The sequence below is a fragment of the Danio rerio genome, chromosome 5, assembly GCF_049306965.1.
Source record: "Danio rerio strain Tuebingen ecotype United States chromosome 5, GRCz12tu, whole genome shotgun sequence".
Lineage (NCBI taxonomy): Eukaryota > Metazoa > Chordata > Actinopteri > Cypriniformes > Danionidae > Danio > Danio rerio.
Window position 1 is genome coordinate 18,696,977 of NC_133180.1, and position 19,281 is coordinate 18,716,257.

The following is a 19,281-nucleotide window of genomic DNA, read 5'->3' on the forward strand; positions in this document are numbered from 1 at the left end:
TTTGTCTTAGTCCCTTTATTAATCTGAGGTTGCCACAGCGGAATGAACCGGAAACTCATCCAACCCAATCCAACTGCAACTCATCACTGGGAAACATCCATCCTATGCCATATGCCATAGGGAGAACATGCAAACTCCACACAGAAATGCCCAACCGAGGCTTGAACCAGCGACTTTTTTTGCTGTGAGGCGATCGTGCTACCCTCTACGCCACCGTGACGTCTGGAAGTTTTTTATATTTAGATTTTTTTTTAAACATATGTATTTATACATGTGTTACATATATATATATATATATATATATCATCTTTGCCTCAAAACAAAAGATGAAATTACCACTTGTGTAAGGAGTTTATAACGCAGAGTGTATAGGCAGGACAGTAAATTTGACGTTCTGTCTTCTGGCTGCCGTTATCAGTCTCACACTAACTGAAAGTCTTGATAACACCATCGTGAAGTTGTTGTTTCAGCAAATAGGTATGTGAAAAAAAAAATCTGTTGTACTCTCCCATTCACTGCGCTCTTAATTTACCCAATTATAATGACTTCCGCTACTGAGAAACTCGGAAATGTGAAAAGAGTCCATAATAATAATAACAAATACAAATCCCTACTTTAAAGTTAAAGTAAATAAATTTAAAAAAAAACAATCACCAGTGCTACATGATATGATTGCTGTATGGTAGTAGTAGGGAGGCCATAAGTTTTCTCTGGCTTGACATTCATGAGTGGATCTGTTCTTCACAGATCAGAGGAATGTCTCATAGACCTGCATACACAACCTGCCTGACAGTCTCAAACTACAGAGGTCTGAAAAAACACTGGGGTTTCAACCAACCATTTAGCTGTCACACATACTTGTGAACAAAGAGGTGAAGAGCAAGATCAACTACAACACATATATGCACAATAAACTACTATTTTAAGGTTTTTGTTTTTTTTTAAAGGATGAATTATTAAAAGATGTATAGGAAACATCTTCAGCCTTTACTTAACATCATTATGTTGGTGTTTAATGACCAGGGCCAAACAGAATATCAGCCATTTTTTTCTGCCTTAGACACAAATGAAGATCTACTGCAATATGATGCAATTCTGAGTCCTGTATTAAATCATAATGGTCAACAGGCAACTGTGACGAGAATGTATGCCTGAACATTGTGTCCTTTTTATGGTCATATCTTGTAACACGATTTCATGTTTCAGGCTTGTTTAGATAACTTTTGTCCATTTCACATTCTGAATTCATCCAAACTGCAGCAAAGCTTGTTAAGTAAGCAGCAAGCAGAACAAGAGCCATTTTTAAGTGGTCTTGGTGCACATCAGGGTTTTGGTGGAAACATGTAATCAAGAACATTTGGTCTTACTTTATATTACGTGTCCTTAACTACTATGAACATCTAAAATTAAATACAAATATGCTGTTACATTTCACGTATGTTTTGTGTTTGTCTGTTTTGTTTTCTCTTCTCTTTTCTGTTGTGTACTCTGTACTGTACTATGTCTGCGACCATTGGTCGAGAAGGCTGTCAATCACCATTATGACGCACTCTGCGCACCAATCAGGAGGTGGTCTGCCACATTTAAAAGGCCTTCACTTGCGCTGTTCAGGAACGCTTGGCTCGCCACCAAACTCCTCACTAGTGTCGACCAGCCCGTTCATTTGTTTTTGTACTATTTTTGTTGTTGTTTTGTTTAGTTTGTCTCTCGTTTAACTGCTTTATTTATTAGATAATTTTGTGCAGCTCAATTTAATATTTATTATTAGGAAGTCGAATGATCTTTATGAGAATTGCATCATCAGACAAGCTCTTGTATTGCTAACTGTGTGTACTTTACAAAAACTCTAGTAATTTTAAGTAGCATAGTTTTTTGTGTTAGTTTATGGTGGAGTTGCCACATTTTCAATTATGTTTTTTAATAGGTGAGAAGTTAATTGAGCGTCGCATACGCTGAAGATTACGGTTTGATTTCTGCATTTTTCTTTGGTTAGTTAGTTTAGTAGGTCGGGGTTTAGTTAGATTGTTTTGTTATATTTATTTCTTTATTTTGGCAACACTCCTGTTTTTCTGTTTAATTCTGTTATTTAAAATTACATTCTAAGTTCATATATACATTGTTTGACATTCTTTGTATAATAAATTGTTATTTTTGTTTCACTTATCCATTTGTTGTGTTTTCTTTTTCACCCAGCACCATTAGAGACTTAATGTTATGTTTCATCCAACATAACAACATAAGGCGTAACCTGTACTTACTCTGTTCATAATGTATTGCAGTAAACCTCTGGTGCTCTTGAAGTGGGATCGGAGTAAGGTTAGTAATAGGTTTGATGATAAGAATAGGTTTATGAGATGTAATTACATGAAAGTATTTAATCAATCATAACTACAGTGTAAAAACATGTATTTATAGAATAAGTCCATTGTAACTGTAAATGATTAATTGAAGTGTAAGTACATATTAGTTAAGGGCACTCACTATAAAATGGGACATAACTCTTGAAATGTTCATAAAACCATCACAGTTTGTTTGTTTTGAGGGAAAACTTGAATGGAAAAGTGTAAAGAAAATTTGAAAACAAAACAATATTTTTACTTATATTAAAATATTTGGACTAGAAATGAGACAAAGTAAGAATTTTTATTTATTTTTTTTTTTTGCATTGGGGTTATTCAATTTAGACTCCAAATAGAAAACCATTAAACGGTGCTATTTAAACTATCTTATAAAACTGTAACCCATACTGTAATATTTTTTGCAGAAAACTGCAATATCGCAATATCAGATTTTTCGATATTGTGCAGCCCTAGTGTAAACACACTCTAAAATCACCATTTGGAAGTAGTATGACACTTTATATCAAAATTTTATTGATTACACTGTAATGCCAGTAGGCAGAAACAAGTTACAAATTGCATGTGACTGAATTCAGCATTTAAACGATTAGTTCAAGAAGAGTGATTCATTCAACCGATAATGAACCAAGTGAAGTCTTAAAGGTAGTCATTAAATCATTTATTTAAGAGATTTGTTTAAAAAAACTGACTAAAAATTGACAGGTCTACAACGATATAACAACTTATATGTGGAAGGCAACATTTAAAACCCTCATGGCCAGCAGCATGAGTCTTAAATGTGGAAAAATGCCTAATTCATTTTATTATCGGCAGATATGGTAACATTAAAAATGATAATTTATCAGTAGGTATCGAAACCAATCTCAAGAGTTTAATTTGTTAGTAAAAAAAAAAAGATTTTAAGTTTCTCTAGAACTGTAACTTCATTATACAGAAACACCATAAAATACTATAAACATGCTACATACAAGATCAAGGTTAGTGAGCAAAAAAGAAGCAACAAGTTGGTCAACCTCAAAGTCAAGCATCCGGGCCTAAACAAAAGTATTCACAGTGTGTTAAACAGCATAACGATAAATGAATTTTCTGCACAAATGGAACAAACTATTACATCATAAATCGTGTCAAAAGCTTAAAAGCCATTAATTACTCTCAGATGCGTCGCACCGATTTAGAAAGGGTTGTGGTTTTGGGGGGTTCTGTTTGTTTGATTCAAGCTTGGCTCTCATGCAATGAGGAACATTTTCCAAGTCTCCGGCTCCCCCTTGCATATCAGAGTTTAATTAGAAAGAGCTTTAACAGTCTATCCATATCCATAACCTCATTCATAATGATGATTTAAACACTGCTTGTGTGTTCATACACACATAAAATGAATGCGCTCTGTCTTTTCCACTCAGAACACAAAACGCTTGGCTTACACTGTTCATCCTGAGGCTAAACCTCATTAGAATACCAGCATTTGGGCGCAAGCAGACTTTTTTCTACTACTGACCATAAATGGACTAATTATGCTAAAAAGGCCACTGAGAGATCAAATTCTTGTGGATAATGGAAATTCGCCCAGGCACCTTCACATTCAATTTTCCTTAACACTTTTAAGGCAAAGCTTTGAATACATTAGTATTATTTCAGTTATCAAGAGTGACCAATTTAGAACCTTATCTTTGCTTAAGTGTTGCATGTGGACTTGCATCATTCACATCAGAAAGACAAAGTGACAAAAAATAGGACTGCACAATATATCGCAATATTACCATTATATTGGTCGTTTTTAATGATGTTATGGCCCAATTGTGAACCCAAAGCCAAATATAAACATTAATATCAGGAGTCAAAACAAGAGGAAAATGATGGCAGCCAATTAGAGTCAGAAGAGGTTTTGACTCAGTGTTTTAAAGACCAAATATTTGTATTAACCCTTTTATACGTGTGATCACACTGGTGTGATCAACCTTGGCTGGTCTCTGAAGCGTACAATTACACCAATTAGAACATTCAAATCGCACGTCATCAACTTCTAAAATTCAAATGGGACGGCACGCACCGAGGCACAGTAAGAACCGCGGATGTCTATGGAGATGACAATTTGATATATATATATATATATATATATATATATATATATATATATATATATATATATATATATATATATATATATATATATATATATATATAACTGGACATATTCATGTAAGATATACACTGTTTATGTTACTAGAATATCTTCTTTATTCCTCTTCCAGATAAACTGTTATTATGAATAAACAACACAAATCCACCAGCTCGGATCAGTCCTGAGGATGTTGCTAGAAGGGATACAGCTGCGATCACAAGTTAACAAAAATGTTATATTATTTATTAAATTATGCATTTATTGTATTTTATTAACGTCTACCCCTACCTCAACCCTAAACCCAATTCTCACAGTAATGTAAAAAAATATAATTTGTTGCACAGTGTCACATAAATGATGCTATATTGGCGTGAGTATCGGGTGGCATGGTGGCACAGTGGGTATCGCTCTCGCCTCACAGCAAAAAGGTTGCTGGTTCGTTTTCAACACATTTCTAAGCATAATAGTTTTAATAACTCATTTCTAATAACTGTTTTATTTTATATTTGTTTTGATGACAGTAAATAATATTTTATTTGATTTTTCAAGACACTTTAATACAGCTTAAAGTGACATTTAAAAACTAGGTTATTGTATAATGATGGTTTGTTCTGTAGACTATCAAGAAAAAAAATAGCCTAAAAAGGCTAATAATTTTGTCCTTAAAATGGTGTTTAAAAAATTAAAACCTGCTTTTATTCTAGTCGAAAAAATAAAAAAATAATAAATAAGACTCTCTCGAAAAAAAATATACATACTGTGAAAATTTCTTTGCTCTATTAAACAAAGAATGGCAAAGAATAAGTTATTTTCAACAATTTTAACATGAAATAATTAAAAAAACATTAGAGAAAAATGCTCATTGTAGAAGAAAATTCTAGATGGCACCTAAAGGTTTTTGCATCAGAACTCTTTATATGTTCTATCACATATTTGAGAATCGGAGTATGAGAAATTTCATAATATAATCGGAACATTTGTTAAATATACATAGATCATTGGGGCTGGTGGGTGACGTGTTAAACTTGACTAGTCACCACTGAGACTTTAACAGGCAATGGATTCTAAGTAACGATCACAATTAAAGACTAAGGAGGGTCAGATGGAGTACTTCAAACTCACGAAAGGGTATATTAATTAAATCTAAAAATATATATCTTAGCTGTTTATTTAAATATCATTATATACGTAAATTATTTTAAAACAGAGCAAATAAAAATAGCGCATTTCGAGAAATGTTAAATAGTAAAAAAATAATTTTTTTCCCAGTATCATGCAGCCCTATACAGAAAACTTTGATTAAATTTGAGTGAACCTTTTTGTTGTGTTGTCAGCAACACGCTCTCCTCACTTTGCTGATTCAAGCAAGCACAACTGCAAAAACAACAGGACAAGATTGTTGACCCTGTCTATTTCTTTAGCTGTTGTAGTTAATCCCCATAACACTCAACTAGACACACACAGTGAGTGGGGTCAGCTGTCCTCACCATCCACATAAGACCTCTGACCCCTATCTGAGCAAACACACATACAGATTCTGACACTTTCAAACCACTTCACCCAACACATAGACACCATTCCATTATTGTCAAAAAACAAACAGTAATACTATTTTAAAAGTTACAATTTCAAACAAATGTTTTTTTTTGTTTTTTTATGTTAAATATTTTAGAAGGTTACTGATACTTTAGGTGATGAAGTTGTATTAGTCATTATTCCAGTCTGAAGGGTTACATGGATGTTCAGAACTCTTATTATTATTTGTTTGTGTGATTTTTATTTTATTTTTTTAAATCAAGATGGATTTCCTTGTATAGAAAGAAGAGCATTTATTTAGAACATAATTTTACATAATTTGACACTTCTCATTTACTTTGAATGGAGTAACATCAAGATTTGCCAAACAGAATTGTGGGTCTGTCTAGTTGCATTGGGATTTTTTGCTCATGGCAAAAACCTTTGTTAAAAACATTTAACTTTTCAAGAGCCAATGCAGGCATCAGTCAATTGCAGGCTTCAGTCAATCAAGCTGTTTCCATCCACCTATTTTTATGCGTATTTTGGATATGCGCATAATAAACTGGTGATGGAAACACCAAGATGAACATAAATTTTGAAAATCCACATTGATACATGTGCATAACTGAGTAGAATAAACTTTATTCGATAAAAGATGGACATAAACTACAATAAAAGCACTTTTATCGAACAAATTCCAGTATGCGCTTTTAAAAAGGTCATGTGATTTTGTTATAAGAGATCATGTGATGATAAAAATATGTGTGAATGGACAAACCAGCAGGCTGAGCACACTGTAAAACATCTGAAATTTTGTTTTGGTCATTCTAAAATGCCTTAACCATTTCAGTATTAGTGTTAATATATTATTAATGACCTCCAGAATCAAGAGTCTGTGCTTTGTGTCTCACGCCTTCAAATTTCACTGCATGTCAGGATTGTCTTCTGAGGCGCAAGTCATTTATTAACTGAAAAAAAAATTTCATGCAGCTTCTCTTATCGCAGCAAATTTCGTTTTCGCTGTTGATATTTGGCGACAGTTAATCAGTGACGATTTTGTTCTCTTTGACTCATTGGATGGAAACGCTGCTTTATTCGCACATCTTTTATGCAATAATCCAGTTTTGCGAATAAAGTTAATTCGCATTTTTGGATAGAAACATAGCTTGTGTCATACAAATAGGCACGGTTTGGTATGATAACCTTGGATAAAAATGTCTTGGTACCACATTATTGTGATTACTGCTCTTAAATATGTTCATTTTAAATGTTTGGGTAAAAAAAAAACTTTTATGCCATTGAACACAATATATTTTGTTTTAAGAAACATTTCAAATTTTTTGATACAGTAAACATGTCAGGCTGAATCAATTAAATAAACCATTAACTTTTGGGGTCTTCATTAGTTTCAAAAACATCAATTTCTTGACAATTTGAAAAGGCATAAAAAAACAACAACAACTTGCATATAAAAAAAAACACACATATACCATAAGAACAGAAAAACAGAATTTTTTTACAGTTTTAAAACCTTGACTTTTCCAAACCGCAGTAAACCTTGACACCAGTTATCATTCCATGCCCACATACAAATATACTAGTAAAGATGCTAGCCAATCAGATTTGTTCAACAGTAATAGTATCTCTGGGGGGCCCAAAACAGCCCGGGCCCCTGATTGCGGTTTCTAATCAGAAGAACAACGTACGTGGTCAACAATGAAGAAATTAAGTTAACTTATTTGTTTTAGATTCAATCCACTTAGATTTGTAAAAACCAATAAATCATCCCAAAATAAAACTCAATAATTGTGCTGTTTCAGTTTATTTAAAAAAAAAGTAGTTGTAACAGCAAACAATTTTTTGAGTGTAGCTTTTTATGTTGCTTTTTTACATATTTATTTTAATTTTAATTAACATTTATTCCATTTTCAGTAACAAAAATGGTTTTAGTTTTGACTTTACTTATAGGTATCTAAAATCACTCTGCATTGGTCTAGGTCTACTTATTATTTAAGGGCGTGCTCACACTAGGTACAGTTGCTTTGAACCCTGCCGAAGCGCGCTTGTCCCCCCCTCCCCTCTCCCCCAACGGCCTGCACTCATATTGCATTTGTCAAATATTTTGCAGAAAAGATCCACAACTTTTGACGCACAAACAATTATCCTAAAAGTCCTCATGCTACACGTATTAGGAGGTTGGCTAAAGGTGTAGCTGAAGTACAGAGTGGGGTTTGCATCTTTAATAAACTATGATAGTTTGGGTTTATTGTAAAGTATGAATGATTAATAATTTCACATGAAACGGTCCCTAAAAGTGACATTGCATCTTCAGTTTTGGGCTCAGGTGCACTTTGCACTCAAACTACAAGCATACCGCGCCAAAGCCAAACCGCCCGCACTGTGACACACCTCTTCCAACCGGGCCAAGGCCAGCCAAGTGAACTGTGCCTAAACCCAATTCGGAGCACTCACACAAGTCAAACGAATCGGAAAATGCACCCAAGAATGGTTTGAATAGCATAGTGTGAGTGCACCCTAAGTAAATATGGCATAACAACACCATTGAGTCAGCGATTTCGGACCAGGTGCTATTTAAAGGAAATTATACAGAAAAACAGATTGTTTAAAGAGAATGACAGTGATAAGCACTGAACTACAGACCAAAGCTACATCAATGTAAGGTAGACACTAGATGCCAAATACAAAAACTAGCAGAACACACACACACACACACACACACACACACACACTATAGAACCACCTGACATAAGCACAATTATCTGAATAAAAACACACAGACAGGAGATCAATACAAATCGATCAGCTTCGTAAGAGATGCATGCACAAACAAAATACCATCACATTCAATAAGCAAAAGACTTTAACACATTGATTTTCTTTTAACCTGCTCAAACCCACTTTTAGATCATAAAAACTATGAGGTTTTAAATGTCAAATCCTGAATTGATCAAGAAGAAAGCATCATTGGAGATGTAGCACAGCTTGACTTCCTTCTCTGATGGTAGGATCATGGGAGTAAGCAACAACAATACCAACCTGAAACATAGATGAACGCGCGTGACTTGAAAATTGAGACTGTATAAAAAGACATGTCTCAACAGGCTGTTTAAAACTGCAGGATGAAACGAAAGGGCAACAGTGAAGATCTAAGAGGGGAAAAATGGACTTTCAACCAACTATTCCGACAACGATGTCCCAAAGGAGAGGAAAACAAACAAGTCAGCACAGATAAGACAGGATTCTTCTTCTATCTGCTCCTTTCCACCTATACAACCCAATCAGGGCTTATTGTAAAAACACAGACAAACTTTAAAAACACCTACAGCTGCTCTAGAGAAGGTAATGAGGTGTTGCTCTGGACTTTTCTACAAACCTCTTTGAAATAACAGATTTATCAAGAGAACTAAACATGGCATGCATACAGGGCTCAAGACGGTGAGTAGATGAATGCATTAAGTAACCTTTTTTCCTGCAAGTGTGACAAATTTTTTTAAGAGGTTGCACGGTTCCTACTACCAATTGTTGAAATAAGCAATGACTTTCTGCTGTGTTTTAAATAACATCTGAGCACCGTTCAGTTTGTTCTTAAACACCTCTGATTGGTTGTTGTGATCACATGCTCAACAGATATGACTGTCATTGGCTCTGAGGTCATCAGCGTGCAAATGTTAGCAAAAAATTTAATTACTTAAAAAAATTCATGATTACTGTATAAAATGTAGACATCTGCCTCGCATTATTTGTTCATTTGGTTTTATTTTATTATTATCTTCTTTTTTTATTTTAATTAATTAATTTATTAATTCACTTTTTTATCAATATGTTATTTGTATTTATATATATATTTTTTCTAATATTATTTCTGTAAGGGTTGTTTGATATGTTTGTAAAATGAAAAAATGTTAAATAAATCATAAAAAAATGTAAAAAAAATTCAACGTCTACTGGTACCGAAGTCAATCCTTTTGACAACCCGCGTGGTTATAGTGACCTACAATACAGGCTATATTGGGCTGAAATAAAAATTTGAAACTAAAATCTCCAAACAGAAGTCCTACACCTTTCTAAAAGACACATTTTGGAATATTAATACTGCACTGTGCAAAACGGAAGCCTTACATTAACAGTATCCAAACGCACCGTTGACTTCTCTGAGCTTGGAGGCATCTCCGAGACCAGCACACAGTAAAAAAAAAATGTACTGTGCTCAGATGAATCAATATTTCAGGTATTTTTTAGAAGAAATGGAAACCCCGTACTGTTGCCTACCTAAAGACTTTTTGTACCACACACTTTTCAATTCACACACACACACACACACACACAAACACACACAAACACACACAAACAAATACACACAAACACACACACACACACACACACACACACACACAGACACAGACACACACAGACACACACAGACACACACACACATTATGGCAAACTTACTTTATCCAATTGGCCCATACTGCATTTCTTTTGACTGTGGGGGAAACCCGAGCACCATGCAAACATAGAAAAAATGCAAACTCCAAACAGAAAGGCATTCTGGCTCACATAAAGACCAACTGAAAATAATACATTTGTCTGTGTAAACATATTATTTGCATTTGCACACAACAACAATTCACTTCTCTACCACACAGTTTTGTTTAATTTCTAGTCCAAATATCTAAATGTTCTTAAATCCTATTTATATACACATCTTAAGTATGCAAGGAAAGCTAACAATATTGTCTTATTTTCAGAAATAATAAGCCAAAATGAACTGCACCTTTCCTTGCAAATTAATATGCAAATGGGGTAAACAAAAAAATCTTTGTTTTTAAACTTTTTTTTTTAAAGATATCTTGCTCACCCCATTGGCAGATTATTTTGCTTTTTTTTTTTTAAACTAGCTTAAATTTGACATGTTCCTGAAAACAAGACAATATTTTTTTTACTTGTCTAGAAAATGTGTCTTGATTCACGGATTTTTAAATATGTGGGGTAGAAATGAGACTCTAACTAAGATTACCATTTTTTGAAGTAATAAAAACTAATAAAGGCAGTTACCACAAATATATTTGACACATTTCTCCTCTTTTAACATTGCTTCTCTTTATAGAGTGACAAATAAATATTTGTTGCCTAAATCGTGGCAATCATGTCTGACAATGTATGTAATTCAAAAAGTTTCACAACTGTCCTTTTAAAAGATTGTTCAACGTGTGAATGAAAAACCAAACTCTGACTTACAATGGCATTCAGAAATCTGCTGGTCAGGATAAAGCTATAATTGTGGGCGCCTTTCAGAATTTGACTGTCAAAGTGAATGGATTTGCATTGGTGATTTCATTCAGTTGAAGCACAGGGGTCACTTCTCATTTCGAGCTCCTCTATGTTTCCTCTTTTCTTTTGCTTCTGAGTGACTTGATTGAAAATGACATAACCATCCAAGATGAAGACGAATACAGATGAGCCGATCTTTTAAATGTATAACAACATCATACCCTGTCACAGTCTGATACAAACATTTTTCCTTTCTAAACACAACACAGTTCTTGCACTCAGCATGAAAGCAGACCTAAATTCAATTCATTATACATTTCTATAACCAATGTTATAGCCAAGCAATTTCTATGTAGCTAATTCTCAACCATATATAATCAAATAAATGTATTGTGTCAGAATCCGTTCATTAATTAATTTTCTTTCAGCTTAGTCCCTTATTTGTCAGGGGGTCGCCACAGCGGAATGAACCGCTAACTATTCCAGCATATGTATTATGCAACAGATGCCCTTCCAGCCACAACCCAGTAATGGGAAACACCCATAAACACTCATATGCATACACACACTAATACACTACGACCAATTTTGTTTACCGAATTCACTTATACCACGTCTTTAAACTATATGGGGGAAACCGGAACACCTAAAGGAAGCCCACGTGAACACGGTGAAAATGGGGAGAGTTTTTAAAAACTTGACAACCATTCCAAAGCTTAAAGATGGTAAATATATATTATTAAACAAATGAACAACTTTATTTTTAAACTAATCTAAAGTGACTGATCAGACATTTACAATGATACTAAATGCTAATAAATAATGAAAAGTGATTGCTAATCACCTGTCAACATTAGGATGTGAAAATAAGGAATAACCCCTTATTTCATTGTTAACTAACAGTTGAAACGGTCAGTAATATGTTTTTTTCATAATTATGATTACTATTATTATTATTATTAGTTACAAACGATAGAAGAAATAGTAGGCATTAAAAACTGCAAATAAATCAAACAGTTTAGTATATTAAAATTAATAGGTATTATAAAGAAATTGAATTAAGTTATCAAATCTCATTAAGCTTTTCTTTACTGTATAATTTAAACATTTTGATTAAAGAGCAGTGAATGAAACTCTTATTTAGATTTCGTTTGATTACATTAAATAACAGAGACACTTTAAAAACGCACACATCTATAATGAAAGCATTCGATGGCTTTCCTTAATTTTTATGCTCACTTGAGACCAAATTTGTTGTGTTTATAAGAAAAGGCACCAAGATTCACTTTAGATGTTAATATTATTATTATTAGCAGTAGTAGTAGTAGTATTATGTGTATTATGCGTATATATGTGTGTAATGACATGTACAGGGAACGTTAAATATTATATGTTCAAGCAAATACGCTGTTGAGAGTTTTATTTGTGTTCAGAGCAGGTTAAGGTAAACTTCTTTAGACCTTACTGCAGTTGTTTATACACAGCTCCTCTGTGGTATAATATTTAAAAAAAGTTTCCATAAGCTGCAGGGTGCATACAATGATTGTTTGAGGATTTAAAAAAATAAAATAAAAAGATAGTGTAGTGCAAGTGAATTATTTTGTAACGTAAGAGCATTTTTTCCTTTGATGAGAAATTTGATCTATAAGTTTCTGTCAGTTAGAGAAATTTCAGAATAGCTTTTTAAGGTTATTGATAAATCTTAGGCTTACTGAGGTGCCCTTTCAGTCAGTCTTAATAAAATATTGGCATAACTGTCTATTTTAATGTATATCGTGTGGTTTGTATTGTTTTGTCTGTCTTTTGTACTATGGGACCAAGTGTCTGGAATAAAGAGAATTAATATATGTCTGTTCAAACACACACCCGAACCCCAATGTGCACTTTAGCTCCACTTCAAATCATGTGTACAGATTCCATTTGTGAGACAGCGTCTATTTATCAACATGGAGTGCATCGGACAGTCACACAACACTACATGAACTAACTGTTTTAAGGATGCATAGGCAGGGCAACAGCGTGAATCACGCTGTTTTTATATTTATTTCAAAGTGTTTTCATGCCTAAATATAATGAAAGCACAGATCAGATTCACCTTTAGGAGAAAGGGGCGTCCCCTGGTGGTTTGGGGGTATAGGTTGTCGTATAGGAAGGATTGACCTTTAATGTTTATTGCCACCCTTCATAGAAAAACTGAAAATACGGGAAAAACACGGAAAAAAAAAACAGGAGGGTTGACAGGTGTGTTGCTTATGTATAACACAGTGCTTTAGTAGAACTATTGAAGTAACTGATCTAAAGTGACTGATCTGACATTCATAATGATACTAAATGCTACTTTTTGCAGTGATGAAAAGTGTTTGCTAATGTATAATGCAGTGCTTTAGTGAACTGTGTAAACAATGCCATTTTATTTTCGTAGGCTTGCATGGATCCCCAACTGCACCTGATTTCGAGACACCTGTTTCAGTCTATAAAATTCCATTGTGGCTTACTGATATAATGCACTGTATATAAATAAAATAACAATCCCACATGAGCCAAGCTGGCCTTTACATCTCTTACATCAAAGCAGCAGAGAGCAGTGGAACCTCTGAGACGCTTTCAGCTGTTTGAGTGACAGCACCTTCTCTCTGATGTGACGTGGAGAGCTCATCCTCTGCCTTCATAATAGCAGGTATTGAGTTAAATGACTTTAATAATATAATGCAATGTAAAGTGCTGGCTGACATTATTAAGTATATCAGTCATTTTGAAAAAATAAAACTCATCTTAAGGGAACAAAAGCCTTGTCTGTGTGATGAAGCTTTTTAGGATGCAGTTACATTACTGTAGTTTTTAGACTTATAAGATGTCATATAAATTAGTAATAATGCAGAAACGAGTTTGATTTTCAACGCTGGCGTAGATGGTGATCACAACTGTGAGACTGACTATATACACTACCTGACAAAAGTCTTGTGGTCAATCCTAGTTTTAAGAGTAACAAATAATAACTTGACTTTTACTTACTCATTTGGAAAAGTGTTAGAAGGTAGACTTTTTCTGATTAAACATCCTTTGAACTGCATCCCAATCATCACAAATACTGCAGAAGACCTATTTGAATTCGCATGGACCCAAGATTCCCACAGAAATCAGTCATGATTGGAGAAGGAAAATCATGGTTTGAGGTTACATTCAAGTGTGGGGGCATGCGAGAGATCTGCAGAGTGGATGGCAACATCAACAGCCTGAGATATCAAAACATTTGTGCTGCCCATTACATTACAAACCACAGGAGAGGGGAAATTCTTCAGCAGGATAGCACTCCTTCTCATACTTTAGTGTCCACATCAAAGTTCCTGAAAGCTAAGAAGGTCAAGATGCTCCAGGATTGGCCAACCCTGTCACCAGACATTAACATTATTGAACATTTCTGGGGTAAAATGATAGAGGAGGCATTGAAGATGAAACTAAAGAATCTTTATGAACTCTGGGAGTGCTGCAAGAACGCTTTCTTTGCCATTCCAGATGACTTTATTAAGTTATTTGAGTCACTGCAGAGATGTATGGATGCAGTCCTCCAAGCTCATGGGACTCATACACAATAGTACTTCTTTTTCCACTACAACATGACTTTACATTCTATACTGTACATTATTTCAGTTAAGTGACAAGATTTTTGTCTAAGCAAAGACAGACATTACCGTCCTAATTAAATAATGAAAAATCAAGACATAATCATAGTTTATTTTGGTAAAGTAAGTGTTTTGCCTTTGTCTTTCTGTCTTTGTCTTTCTGTCTTGTTGTTCCTGACCCTTGGATAGGTGACAAGACTTTTGTCAGGTGGTGTACACTATCAAAAAAATCCCAAAGATTTTACGGTGAAAGAAAATGGCAGCTGTGGTTGTCAGCACTTTAACGTAAAAAATAAGGTAGAAACTAGAGCTGCACAATTAATCGTAAAAAGATCGCAATCTTGATTCGACCCCCTAGACGATCTTAATCCAGCATTTATACGATTCTGTCAATCATATTTTCAAGTTCAGGAAAGAAGCAAAAGTGGCCGCACAAGTCTACACATTGTTTTACATACATTGGTCAGCAACGTGGACACCTCCAAATGGTGTTGAAAGAGTCACATGCTGTATTTATAAGATACAATTCATCCCAAAAAGGTCATGTCTGTCTTCATGTCATGTATTTGCGACCGCAAAATCACACGTGACGTGAGCGGACCATGAGCTGTTATTACAAAGAGGGCGTGCACGCGCTGAATAAAGTCTACTTTAGTGAACATTACCGCAATAGGCTGTGAATTACAGGTGATAAAGTTGTAAATAACATTTAGTTTGTGGCACAAAGTGATCGTTTGGGAGCCACGTGGGAAGTGAACCACTCTTAGCAGTGAAAACGAAACCGAAAGCGCACACAGTGTTGCCAGATAGGTGACCGATTCCAGCCCAAAAAGTATCCAAAACCCGCCGAAATGCAAAAATACCCACACCCAGTATTCTGTATTCATAAAAATCACATCAGTGACAGATTTTAAGCAGAAAATTACAGATTGACACAATAACACAATAATTCAACATCAGAATTATCATCAGCATTAATGACCAGGACAAATCTAAAGTCTGTTCAAGTCCACCATTCCAAGTCTATACAAGATGTAGCATTTTAACCAACAGTACAGCTACACAAAGCCCATCGCTGTTTTACCACATGTTTGAGAATAACAATAATAATATCAAACTCATATTAACCTTTATTTTACATGTACAGAATGGTGAGATTATCATAATCTTTATTTTAGGCAAAAAAATAAATAAATAAAAAAAATCGCGATTCTCATTTTAGCCAGAATCGTGCAGCTCTAGTAGAAACCATAAAAGAATTTTCTACGTTTTATGGTAAACTACTGTATTTTATACACCAGTGTCTTTAAGTGTGAAAATCTATACATCATATATTTATTTATTTTTAAAAACATAGTAATGTCAACAAAAAGAAATAAAAGGTAAAGTCAACTTACGGTTATTAACTGTGTATATTACACATTTTTACTGTTGCATTTAAAAGTTTAAACTATGAAAATTTTTTATACTGCACAACACAATGGTCCCTTGCTAGAAAGCAGTTCACTTTTCGCAGCCTTGTTTTGCAGTTTTGCAGATTTGTTTTGTGAAGTTTGACATGCTTTTTTCGCATTGAGTTCGGCGCCCTGATTATCGCATTATATTCTGCGTCCTTATTGGCTGTAGACCACTTTCAATCAATTTCCTCCATGCCATGTACAGAATGCGTTTATCTTGCCAAATTTACGAAAATCTTTGATCGTTAGCAGTGTGACTTTGTAGTTTTATACTGTGTGTTTGCAAGTTTTCTGCTTGCATTGTCAACGAAACGTTCTGCACCGTCAAAGGCACATGCGGTACAAAAAGGCAGAAGAAGATGCTAACCATCGCACAAAAAGTTGAACTTCTGGACATGCTAAAGGAAGGTAGAAGTTACGCAGCTGTAGGGCGCCATTACGTTATAAATAAAAGGCGATCAAATGTTTTTTTTTATAATACTTTGAAAAACTTTTGAGAGTATTCAAATGAGAGAAGTGTGAAAATGTTAATGCCTGTCTGAGAAAAGTGTATAAAGTATGGAGTGAGGGGTTTTACGGTCTTAAAACATCTATAATAAATGTAAAAATAAAAGAGGACTACTTCGCGGATTTTGCCCATTGCGGATTATTTTTAGAAAGTAACTCCCAGGATTAACATGGGACCACTGTCATACAGAAAACCTATCTGGGAATAAAAATGTCTAAAAGATAGTATTTCTGTTGTAGTATTAACATGGTATATTTGTTGTTATATTATGCAAAAAATATAACATATAATTTATTTACAGTTTTTCTTTACAATTTTGAACAAATCTTATCAGTAGTTTACATAATAATTAAAAAACTGTTTTACTCAAAAGCATAATTGTTAATCATAAATGTTTTTAATATTGTTCCATCCATCCATCCGCCCGCCCGCCCGCCCGTCCGTCTGATTATTGGAAAAGGGTTTACATGGAAATAACATTTCTGTCTTTCTACATCAACAATTTCTTGCTTAATCCAACGTGTTACTTCCCATTTCTTTATAATCCTTTTTAATATGAACTAGCAATTTCTGTGAAAATGGTTTCTCCAACACCAATATGTTTTTCAGTGCAGGCATCATAGTCAGAGTGTGCAGAAAGCCTGGAAAAGAGTGAAAGAAAGGAGGGTGGAGACTGCTCGTGTGGGCGAAGCCGAGGTGGTTAAATGTGTTCCACATGTTCGCAAAAGAGTCCGAGGCTTTTCAAGCCAGTGGGCAGATGAATGGTTGGAAAGGGGGATGGAGAAAAAGGAGTAACGTACTCTCTGCTCCCTCCCTGCCTACCATCTCTCTTTCTTGTGCTTCACTTCCTCCAGTCCTGCTCCAGTGCTGCCCTTTTCACCTCAGAGGTAACATTCATCCTCACACACACAGACTGAAAGCTCCAGTTACCCTGGCCCGTCGTCTGCACAGGCAGCCTCTGTGTTTTGGGGAAAACTTCCAGGCAGGCTATGATGTCGAAAGCCAAGAGGCGTGGCAGAAAGACCATATTTATAGGTCTCACATGGGATCAGCAACTTTGTGTGTTTAATAACACAGTAATCGCCTGGTATCATTTAAGGACAAGCAATTCAAACTTAAATCCCTGCACACTTAAAATTAATGTCTTATGAATGAATGAATGAATGAATGAATGAATGAATGAATGAATGAATGAATGAATGAATGAATGAATGAATGAATGAATGGGTAAATAAATAAATTCTTCTGAATGAATGAGTTTCTTCTGAAATGAATCCAAATTTCTTCTTCTTCTTCATCTTCTGAATGAATGAATTACTTCTAAATGAATAGGTTTTTTATATAAATTAATATGCTTTTTAATGATTAAATGAGTTTCTACTTCTGAATGAATGAATGAATGAATGAATGAATGAATAAAGGAATGAATGATTCTTTTGAATGAATGAATGAGTTTCTTCTGAATGAGTGAATGAATGAGATTCTTCTTCTGAATAAATGAATGAATCAATGATTTTCTTTTGAATAAATAAACTTTTATGAATAAATGAAAGAGTTTCTTTCTCTGAATGAATGAATAAATGAACGAATGAGTTTTTTCATCTGAATGAATGAGATTTTTCTGAATGAATGAATGAATCAATAAGTTTTTTTCTGAATAAACTAATGATTTTCTTCCTCTGAATGAATTAATGAATGAGATTCTTCTGGATGAATGAATGAATCAATCAATGAGTTTCTTCTGAATGAATAAACAATTGAGTTTCTTCTGAATGAGCAAATGAGTTTCTTCCTCTGAATGAATGAATGAATGAATGAATGAATGAATGAATGAATGAATGAATGAAGATTCTTTTTCTGAATGAATTAATTTCTTTCTCTGAATGAATAAAAAAATTTAGTTTCTTCTTCTGAATGAATGAATGAATGAACCAATTAGTTTCTTCTGAGTGAATGAATGAATGTGATTCTTCTTCTGAATTAATGATTCTTCTTCTGAATGAGATTCTTCTGAATGAATGCATGAATGAATGAGATTCTTCTTGTGAATGAATGAATTTCCTCTGAATGAATAAATAAATGATTGAGTTTCTTCTGAAAGAGCGAATGAGTTTCTTCCTCTGAATGAATGAGTTTATGAATTAATTAATTAATGTTTTTTTTTAATGAATAAGTTTCTACTGAATGAATAAATACGTTTCTTCTTCTGAATAAAGCAGTGGGGTTTTTCTGATTGTATGAACAATTAAGTTTCTTTTGAATTAATGAATGAATGAGTTTCTTCTGAATAAACGAATGAATGAATGAATGAATGAATGAATGAATGAATGAATGAATCAATTACTTTGAAATAAATTAATTTCTTCTTCTTCATGAATGAATGAAAGGTATTGGCCAAACAGACTTG

General features: G+C 34.1%; 1 protein-coding gene and 1 long non-coding RNA gene across 2 annotated transcripts in view; one reads left to right on the forward strand and one right to left on the reverse strand.

Annotated features, from left to right (window-relative positions):
- zdhhc8b (zDHHC palmitoyltransferase 8b) overlaps positions 1-19,281 on the reverse strand; it is a 128,508-nt gene that overhangs the window by 93,187 nt on the left and 16,040 nt on the right. The window lies entirely within an intron of this gene.
- On the forward strand, positions 9,135-17,649 carry LOC110439809 (uncharacterized). The gene is made up of 3 exons (XR_002458856.3): positions 9,135-9,453; positions 13,712-13,966; positions 17,484-17,649. It is a non-coding gene; the product is annotated as an uncharacterized lncRNA (long non-coding RNA).